Source organism: Microcaecilia unicolor, chromosome 3 (genome assembly GCF_901765095.1).
Source record: "Microcaecilia unicolor chromosome 3, aMicUni1.1, whole genome shotgun sequence".
Taxonomy (NCBI): Eukaryota; Metazoa; Chordata; class Amphibia; order Gymnophiona; family Siphonopidae; genus Microcaecilia; species Microcaecilia unicolor.
In genome coordinates this window covers 493,829,067-493,839,452 of record NC_044033.1, presented here as the reverse complement: position 1 = coordinate 493,839,452, position 10,386 = coordinate 493,829,067, and the positions used below count along the sequence as shown (strand labels likewise).

Here is a 10,386-nt window from a genome sequence, read left to right as displayed (position 1 = left end):
AGGCTCTCTCCCCGGCTATAGCCAGCTCTGCAATTTGGGGAGGGGGGTGCAGAGAGGGATGGGGGGGTGCAGAGGGGGACCGGGGAGAGAGCCTGTTGTTAAACATTTACCAGCACACTAGTTCCACCCCTCCTGTGTCACTTCCTCTTTGAGCGGGACTATGGAGCTTAAGATGGTCTTGACTCTGTGAGGGAGTATTCTTAAGGGACAAGGACAGCATCCTAGAGACATCTCACACCCCCACTGACCTCCCTGGCACCACTTATGGGTGGTGCCACCGAAGAGAAAGCTAATCACTCATGGCAATTACTGGGGATATTAGTGGTATCGTATTGGGGCAGAAGCAATTTCCCTTTACTCCTAACTCCATTGGAATGAAGGAAAGGTAGCTGTAGCCCCTAGTCAGAAATACCACTAACTGGAGCCTTGGAATCAGGAAACACTAATGTAGAGGTTTTTCCTTTGAGGAACATGCAAATGAAGTCACCTTGGGTCTCTTCTGTAAGAAGCTCCTGCGTGTGTGCAAGAAGCTACTGCAAATCCTTTATAAGGAACCTCTATAATGCAGAGCAGCCAAGTTACCCTGTTTCAGGTAGGCTTGGCCACTGTTTGGAAAACAGGATACAGGGCTAGATGGACCACTGATCTGACCCAATATGGCTACTCTTATGTTCTTATCCATCCAGGGTTCATTTCCCTTTGATACTTTAGAGAGCAATGTCATCAAAGGATTAGAAGAAAAAATTTGCCTTTTTGCTGATGACACAAAGATTAGCAACAGAATGGACACCTTGGATGGACTGCAAAGCATGGAAACTGATCTATAAGTATCAGAAGCATGGGTGAATGCTTGACAGTTAAGCTTTATTGTGAAGAAATTTAGAGTTATGCATTCAGGTTGCAGAAATCCAAAGGAGTTGCTTTCGATGGGAAGGGAGAGGTTGATGGGCATAGAGCAAGAAAGGGACCTCGGGGTGATAGGATCAGAGGATATGAAGGTGGTGAAACAATATGAGGTCAGAAGGACGCTGCACGGAAAGGAGCAAATCCAACAGAAAGGAGATGATAATGTTGCTGTAAAATTGTTGGTGAAACTGCCCTTGGAATATTGTGTTATTTTCAGAGGTTGTATTTTGCCAAGGACGCAATAAAACTTGAAACGATTCAGAGGAAAGCAACCAAAACCATGTGGGATGTCTGCCAAAAGACCTATGAGAAAAGACTTGAAGACAGGAAACAGGGGAGATATAATTTAGACATTGAAATACTTGCATGATATACTTGAACAAACTTATTTTTTTTTTCAAAAATAGAGTGAGAGTATAGAGCTAGAGGACATGGACTGAAGCTGCAAAAGGGGAAACTAAAAAGCAACATCAGGAAATATCCCTTCACAGAGGGAGTGGTGGGAGGTTGTGGGGATGAAAACTGTGAAGGAATTCCAAAAATGTGTGGGATATACACAGAGGATCCCTATATGGGAAGAGGCTGAAAAAACAGAAATAATCACACACAAAAAAATAGAAAAAGAACAAAGGCGGGGGGGGGGGGGGGGGGGGGGGGGTAACCTGCAAGAAGCGGCAGATGCAACCCTGGCCACCTTCCTGTGCCACTCAGATTAAAATTAATAACAGTCAAGCCACGTGTATAGGTGCAGTAGAGCGATGCTCTTGGCAGAAGTTGGTGCCCTCCCAAAACCTGGTGCCCCTGTAGGACTTATCATGCTTATTGTGTTGCACTGGCCCTGCAAGGAGGCTAGGGATACTTCAGTTTCTATGATTTAGAGGTATTATAATTGAGTTACCTACTGAAGAACATTGGGCAGGAACAGTTTCATAATATCAGTAGTGTTTTCATACCAAGAGTTTCTGTTAGAGTCCTAGAATAATATTAACAAAGCCTTCTTCCTCCAGTCTTTCACCCTGACCTCCTCATGCTGCTGTTAAACGCAGAGAATTTACTTTGATGCATTCATTTAAAGAAGTGAGTTATTATTCCTTTGTGTGACCTTTGGCCAGGGATATTTATCATGATGTCCTGTAAAAAAAAAAAAATAATAATATGTACCACGCAGAGAGAAAGCAAATCATTGCTGGGAAAAGGTGAGAAATCATAAATCAAGTGGGTTGCAGATATTATGTGTAGTTATGACAAAATCTATTTTCCATTCAATGTAATTAAGTAATCTTGAATTTCTTTCTAGGGATTAGCAGAGGTAATCAGGATTTAATTACATAGCTCTCTTTCCCCCCACCATGCACCATGTTCCTCTTCCCAGTACTGTTTACTAACGGAGAATGATGTTTTGCTAGTAAAAGACAGAGCAGATATTCTTCTGGCTGTTCCCCTAATGAACTGGAAAGAGTAACCCTGTCAAATTTAATATAAAAATAGTGTAATAAGCCAATGGCATCTATTTATTACAGGGAACAAAAGGCCTTCATTCATTTCCTTTGGAGAATGACGTTTTTTTGTAATTCACTGCCCATTTCATTTGTTCTAAAGATCTTCATGGGTTGATAAATATCCTCCAGAAATGGCCATTGAAGCTTACTAGGATAATGTGCAGCCCCTTAGGACAAGGGCAAAGGCAGCAAACTTATCATCCTTTAGCTTAGCTTAGCACGGGTCAGTAGCAGTGCCACGGTTGACAGATGTTAAAGTGCGGGAAGCAAGAACCAAGAGCTGTAGAAGGGCAGGTTTAATGGTGTATCTTTTCTTTTTTTTTTTCCACAAAGCTGAAGCCTCAGCTTCAATCACATTGCCGTTTTAGATCACTGCAAGTCAAGCTAAAGGTTTCTCCTAAAAGAAAAAAACAGCAGGACACAAATAAATAAAAATAATTTATTTATTTATATACAGGGCTTTTTTTTGAGGGGGTACTTGGGGGTACTGAGTACCGGCACCTTTTTCATTGTCTGCTAAAACTGACTCATGGATTGCAAGTTTTAATGAAAGAGCTCAGGCTCTATACACCAATTTTTCCTTGTCATAGATTCTGTGACTGGTTGCAGGGACCGTGGCTATTGTGGGGTGGGTCCTTCAGTGATCACCCCACCCCTGAAGTGTGGCCTGGCATTTGAGTACCGGCACCTTTTTTGCTAGATAAAATACACTGTTTATATATATATATATATATATATATATATATATATATATATATATATATATATATACACAGGATATTTGTATGATTTAGAGGTAGTATATACTACTACTACTACTACTATTTATCATTTCTATAGCGCTACAAGGCATACGCAGCGCTGTACAACATACACAAAAAAGACAGTCCCTGCTCAAAGAGCTTACAATCTATCTATCTATCTATCTATCTATCTATCTATCTATCTATACACACACACATACATACATACATACAGAGAGAGAGTAGTAAAATATAATAATACATTTATTAATGCCAATTGTATATAGTTAAAGGGCCCTTTTACCAAGGTGCAGTAAAAACTGGCCTTAGCGTGCCCTTTTGCAGCTCTTTCCTGGGCGCTAAGGCCATTTTGTTCGGCAACTAGAATATGTCCAATTTTCTATTTTTTGAATTAATGGCTTTGTGCTAATTTTGCCTTTAGTGCATGGCCATTAAAAAAATAGCATATGAGTGCTTAACGTCTATTTTATAGGCAGTAATGACTCATGCGCTAATCCTATGCTAATCAGTTAGTGTGTAGTAATATATATAACCAGGTCTTACCAACCAGCTCAGTTCTCTCCCTCTGACCCAGGCCACAAACCAAATTTTTAATCCTGGTGACTCCACCTCACTCTACACTCACAGTCCAGTTACCTTTCACATCAGCTTGGATGCAGGTCAGGGCTGGATAGAGATTTGGAAAGCTGTAGGATATTAAGCTGGGCTTTTATTTTCAGTGTCCTGGAGCTCAATCTTCATTTTCTTTTGTTCTCTCTTAAAGGATACTCAACAAATGTTTTGAATGTTTTTTTGATGTGAACTTTATTAAACTCTGCAATGGCAGCAAATCCAAATTTCCAACTTCTCAATATACAGTCAACATTTGGTTTATGATGTTTTGATCTAATCCAGCCAAGACTATTTGATGTAGACGTATCCACTACTTAACGCTTCATTATACAATCCAGACTTATGTATAGATATACAACTCCTCCAGTTCATCACCCATCCCTTTGAACTTCATAATCCAAGGCTGCTCCTGATGTTTTTGATCCCCATCCATTTCCCTCAGGATCAGACCCTTCTGTCTGTCCTTTCAGCAATGTACCTTTCAGAGATACACCCTGGCCTTGAACAGACTTCCCCTACTCCAATTCCCGCTCTAAGACTGGGTTCCCCTTAGCTCATTTCACCCTCACAGTTACTGATTTTAGGGTCAGGAACTCCTCTTTATTTCAGCCTTAGTTTATTCTGCCTTTTCAGGATACTCCCTTTCCTTCTAGGATCCTGGTGGGGGTGAAGACAACCAAAGACCATGGAAGTACTCCAAGCAATTCTTTTTAAGGGATCTGTGTATACAATGACACAATATTCATTGATACAAAAAAGGTCTTATCTGTAAGTTGCACATTCCTTAATTCCCATAAGAAGCGTGTAGTATTTTGTAAACATGATCGGGCTTGTTTAGCCAAATGTATCATAAGGTGTGGATAGGTGAGTCTTCATAACTTAAAACGAGTAGTGCAATAGTGACTTACGTTTCACATTCACGTTCTAATGTATATTTTCCTATTGGTTTTTAAGGGATTGAACCCTGACGCAGCAAGAATGCAAGATATGCCAGTCCGGCGAGTGATTCACATTACTGAGCAAACTACACTTAAGCAAGATATTGCATTGTAGTTTTTCAACTAAAAGAAAGAAGAAACATTTTTTTTCCTGAAATGTTGATTTAATTAAAGAGTCTTGTTGACCAATGAAGAGGAAGGTGAATCAAGAGCAAATGAGCCCTTGTGAAACGAATCACCACTGAGGAAAGACTCTGTATTTGTGCCTGCTTGCTTAAACGATATGATTTAGAAATACAGTTGGTGGAGGGTATTTAAATTTGCACTGAGTATTGACTCCAGCTGTTTAAAATATGTGGGCCAAGGAACAAGAATATATCATGTCTAAAGTTAGGCAAGTAAACACGGACTTACACTAATATTCTATATGGCGGTTGTGTGAACTGCTGTTATGGAATTTGCACTTACAACGCATCATCCTGGCACCTAATAAGTGCTGGAAACAAAGGAGAAAGGGGGGGGGGGGTCCACTCCTTCCACAATGACGCAAGCAAACAAAAGACAGGGTAGAAGAAAACAAGCCCAAGTGACCAGCCACAACACAGGAGTAAGAGCTCCAAACAAAGTTTATTGGGACCCAATAAACTTTGTTTGGAACTCTTACTTCTGTGTTTTGGCTGGTCACTTGGACTTGTTTTCTTCCACCCTGTCTTTTGTTTACCTAATAAGTGCTCCCATTCCCAGTCTGACCCACCAAATTCTTTCTTCCATCCAGCCCTTGCATACTGCTCTATCTCCTCCTTAGCAATTTCCATTACTTTCTTTCTCCTCTAGTTAACTCAAGTAACATAGTAAATGATGGCAGACAAAGACCTGTACGGTCCATCAAGTCTGCCCAACAAGAAAAACTCATTTTACATGGTATGCAATACTTTTATTTATATATACCCAAGTTTGATTTGTCCTTGCCTCTCTCAGGGCACAGACCGTAGAAGTCTGCCCAGCACTGTTCTTGTACTAAGTTCTGAAGCTAACGTCGAAGTCCCTTAAAATTTACACTCCAGCCCATCCCTATCTATTCAGTCACGATGAGGGCATAGACCGTAGAAGTCTGCCCAGCTCCCATTTTGTTTCCCAATTACCGGCATCGCCACCCAATCTCCGCTAAGATTCTGTGGAACCATTCCTTCCAAACAGGATTCCTTTGTGTTTATCCCACGCATGTTTGAATTTCATTACCGTTTTCATCTCCACCATCTCCCGTGGGAGGGCATTCCACATATCCACTACCCTCTCCGTGAAAAAATACTTCCTGACATTAGCCCTGAGTCTGCCCCCCTTCAACCTCAATTCATGTCCTCTAGTTCTACTGCCTTCCCGGCTCCGAAAAAGGTTCATTTCCGGATTAATACCTTTCAAATATTTGAACGTCTGTATCATGTCACCCCTGTTTCTCCTTTCCCCAAAGGTATACATGTTCAGGTCAGCAAGTCTCTCGTCATACGGTTTGCAACGCAAATCCTATACCATTTTTGTAGCTTTTCTTTGCACCGCTTCCAGTCTTTTTATATCTTTAGCAAGATACAGCCTCCAAAACTGAACACAATACTCCAAGTGGGGCCTCACCAACAACTTGTAGAGGGGCATCAACACCTCCTTCCTTCTGCTGGTTATTCCCCTCTGTATACAGTCTAGCATCCTTCTAGCCACAGCCGTTGCCTTGTCGCATTGTTTCTTCACCTTTAGATCCTCAGACACCAACACCCGAAGGTCTCTCTCCTGTGTCGAGCTTACTAATCTCTCCGTTCCTATCCGGTATCTCTCTTTTGGGTTTCTGCACCCCAAGTGCATCACTCTACACTTCTTGGCATTTAGTTGTTCTCCCACTCAGAAAAGTTCATAAAGCATTCCCCAAACTGTCAGGGCTCCAATGGCGCAATCGGTTAGCGCGTGGTACTTATAGAGCAGTATACATCAGAGCAATGCCGAGGTTGTGAGTTCAAGCCTCACCTGGAGCATGATATTACACCTTTGTTTTTTTCTTTAAATAAAAAAATATAAATATGCATAGTATGTTCAGAAATGGACAAGAACACAAGAATATAGTGTGACAGTCATAGGCGTAGTTTGACTGTTTCATTTGGGGGGGCAAAGAATGGGCGGGGCATATTAGCATATCATTTACATATATACATATGCAAATGAATATGCTAATATGGAGGAAGGAAATGAAATTTGCAGGCAAAATATCACAGATGCACATTTCAAAAAGCTGACACATTTCAATTAATAAATTATGAATAAAATACTTTTATTTACCTTTGTTGTCTGATCATTTAGTTTTTCTATTCCCAGTGTCTTCTGTTTTATGCAGTGTCTTCTTTCCAGTAGGCTTCCCTCTGCTCCCCACCCTCCCAGTCCCATCCATCTCTTGCTCCTTCCCTCTGCTCCCCACCCCTCCCAGTCCCAACCATCTCTTGCTCCTTCCCTCTGCTCCCCACCCCTCCCAGTCCCATCCATCTTCTGTTCCTTCCCTCTGCTCACCATCCCTCCGTCCCATCCATCTTCTGCTCCTTCCCTCTGCTGTGCCTGACCTGTCCCAATCCCATCCATCTCCTGGTCCTTCCCTCTGCTCCCCACTCCTCCCAGTCCAATCCATCTCCTGGTCCTTCCCTCTGCTCCCAACACTCCCAGTCCCATCCATCTCTTGCTCCTTCCCTCTGCTCCCCACCCCTCCCAGTCCCATCCATCTTCTGTTCCTTCCCTCTGCTCACCATCCCTCCCTCTGCTCCGCACCCCTTCCCTCTGCTGTGCCTGACCTCTCCCAATCCCATCCATCTCCTGGTCCATCCCTCTGCTCCCCACCCTCCCCAGTCCCATCCATCTCTTGCTCCGTCCCTCTGCTCCCCACCCCTCCCAGTCCCATCCATCTTCTGTTCCTTCCCTGTGCTCACCATCCCTCCGTCCCATCCATCTTCTGCTCCTTCCCTCTGCTGTGCTTGACCTGTCCCAATCCCATCCATCTCCTGGTCCTTCCCTCTGCTCCCCACCCCTCCCAGTCCAATCCATCTCCTGGTCCTTCCCTCTGCTCCCAACGCTCCCGGTCCCATCCATCTCTTGCTCCTTCCCTCTGCTCCCCACCCCTCCCAGTCCCATCCAACTTCTGTTCCTTCCCTCTGCTCACCATCCCTCCGTCCCATCCATCTTCCCTCTGCTCCCCCCCCCCCCCGCGAGGTCCAAGATGGTGACTCCGTTTACCCCCTCTCTTCCTCCCTCCCTCCGGCGCAGGCAGCAGTCTTTTCCAGCGTTCCTGGCAGCGGTAGCGATGTACACGCTGCCTTCGGTCTGCCCCGGAAGCCTTCTCTTCAAGTTCCTGTTCCCACCTATGCGGGAACATGAACTTGAAGAGAAGGCTTCAGGGCAGAGCCAAAGGCAGCGTGTACAACGCTACCGCTGCCAGGAACGCTGGAAAAGGGAGGGAGGAAGAGAGAGGGGTAGACGGACACGCTCCTCTCCGTCCGCTTGGCTTCCCTGCCCTCTCTGTCTGCGTTCCGCCCGAAAGGAAATGACGTCAGAGGAAGGCGGGACACAGATAGAGAGGGCAGGGAAGCCAAGCGGATGGAGAGGAGCGCGTGCTTGCATGTGGTTTTTTTTTTTTTAACTAATGGCGCGGCGGCGCCTCGCGTCGTTTGGGGGGGCATTGCCGCCCCTCCCCCCCCACAGTCTACGCCTATGGTGACAGTACTACATACTGCATCCACATCTTGAATCATACTATTAAGAAATGAAATTACCTCAATTAATGGCCAACAGCAATGGTGTATAACAGTAAAGCTAGTATGAATCACCCTCTGTGACCTGTCAAACACATTGTCGGTAGCTAGTACTTAAAAAATGAAATTTTTTTTACATTTGTACCCTACACTTTCCCACTCATGGCAGGCTCAATGTGGCATGCATGGGGCAATGGAGGGTTAAGTGACTTGCCCAGAGTCACAAGGAGCTGCCTGTGCTTGAAGTGGGAATCAAACTCACTTTCTCAGGACCAAAGTCAACCACCCTAACCACTAGGCCACTCCTGAAGGATACAGCAAAGTCAGGAGACAGATAGAGATAAGACCCCAGTGAAGCTCTGTTGGGAAGTGTGTGACTCATATTAACATGTATTCACATAAGAGTGACCACGTTTGATATGCAGGCACACAAGACCCAGTGGACCCTCAGTGGGCCTTTTCTCTACCCACTGCTAATGGTGCTGCATCCTTCTGGTGAGAAAATTAAATTTTTTAGCTATCGGTTATGGGGCCACAAAAAAGGATTACCAGGGCCGTATGTGGCCCATGGCCCACATGTTGGAGACCACTGTGTTACCTGGTTAGCACAAGAATGCCTACTCTCTGCCACTGACATATCCCTGCAAAAAAAAAAAAAAAAGGTTTGGCATACACATGTACTAACTGTGTGCCAATTACTTTTTTCTAATGCAGAATGTTAATCATGTCCTGTGATAGGTTTTTTTTTTGCTTCATTAAGTGTGCATTAGCACTTAATGCAGCTTAGCAAAATGACCCTTTAATCTTGCCTTCCCTCCCACCCAGTCACTATCCCATCCCCCGCCTAACCACTACTACACTCTATCCTATCCCCACCATTCTCAGCACATAACTAACTGAACCACTTGTTAATCAACTGCCTACCCTCCTACTCACCCATTAGCCCAAACCTTTCTTAACAACCTCAACTATTGTCTTTAGTATATTTATCTTTCCTGGTCCCCCTGCACTCAGGAATTCTAGACCACAGGACTTTTCTAGTACATAACTGTAGACTACTATTAACTTTACACTGCCTAGCACTGGTCTAACCAATAGGCAAATTAGGAATTCACCCATGGCAGCACAATTTGTGGGGTGGCACTGGCATGACACTTAGTGATTATGAATCTGATTTATCACAACCAGCATAGGGGCCTTGAGCACATGAGCTTGATTAAGGCCTATGTATCCTTTTCCTTTGAAACAGGAAGTTCAGAGGGGTTGGGAGGTGGGATGCAGAAGGCATCATGAACTCAAGGCCCTGCACTGGCTACACTGAATCTTGCTTAGTGCCATAGGCCTGGTGGAATTGGCAGTGATGGAAGACAACAGCAGCTAAATCCACAAAATGTGAGCATCAATCAGCAGAGGGGGAGGGAGAGGGAGATGCTAAATACCTGGAAGGGGAGAGGCTGGGTGAAGGAAGGACATATGCCAGACATCTCGGGGGAGGGGAATGGAAAGGAAGGCTACCCTCCCTCCTCCAAACCACAAGGTAGGGGGATAGGTGGGACTGGACCACCAGGGACCCTTAGCTGGGGGACTAGGGGGGCTGGAGACCTACCAGATCTCCAGCCCTTCCTGAACCTGGGGGGGATTGTCAGGGGGACCGGGACCTCCAGCCCCCTCTGTTGCTGGGGGGGGGGGGGGGTTGGTCGCCCATTAGGCCACCAGGGACTGTTTGTTGAGGGGAATTAGGGGGGCTGGAGACCCACAGGATCTCCAGCCCTCCCTGAACCTGGGGGAAGATCGTCGGGGGGACCGAAGGTCCGCCGGACCTCCAGCCCCCATTGCTCGGGGCAGGGGTAGTTGGGGCCTGGTGGTCCCATGGACCTCCAGCCCCTGTGTTTGA

At 45.0% G+C, this 10,386-nt stretch overlaps 1 non-coding gene across 1 annotated transcript; it reads left to right on the top strand.

The window, feature by feature from the left end:
• Positions 1-6,643: 6,643 nt before the first annotated feature.
• On the top strand, positions 6,644-6,737 carry TRNAI-UAU. Its single transcript has 2 exons — positions 6,644-6,681; positions 6,702-6,737. It is a non-coding gene; the product is annotated as a tRNA-Ile (tRNA).
• Positions 6,738-10,386: the final 3,649 nt, after the last annotated feature.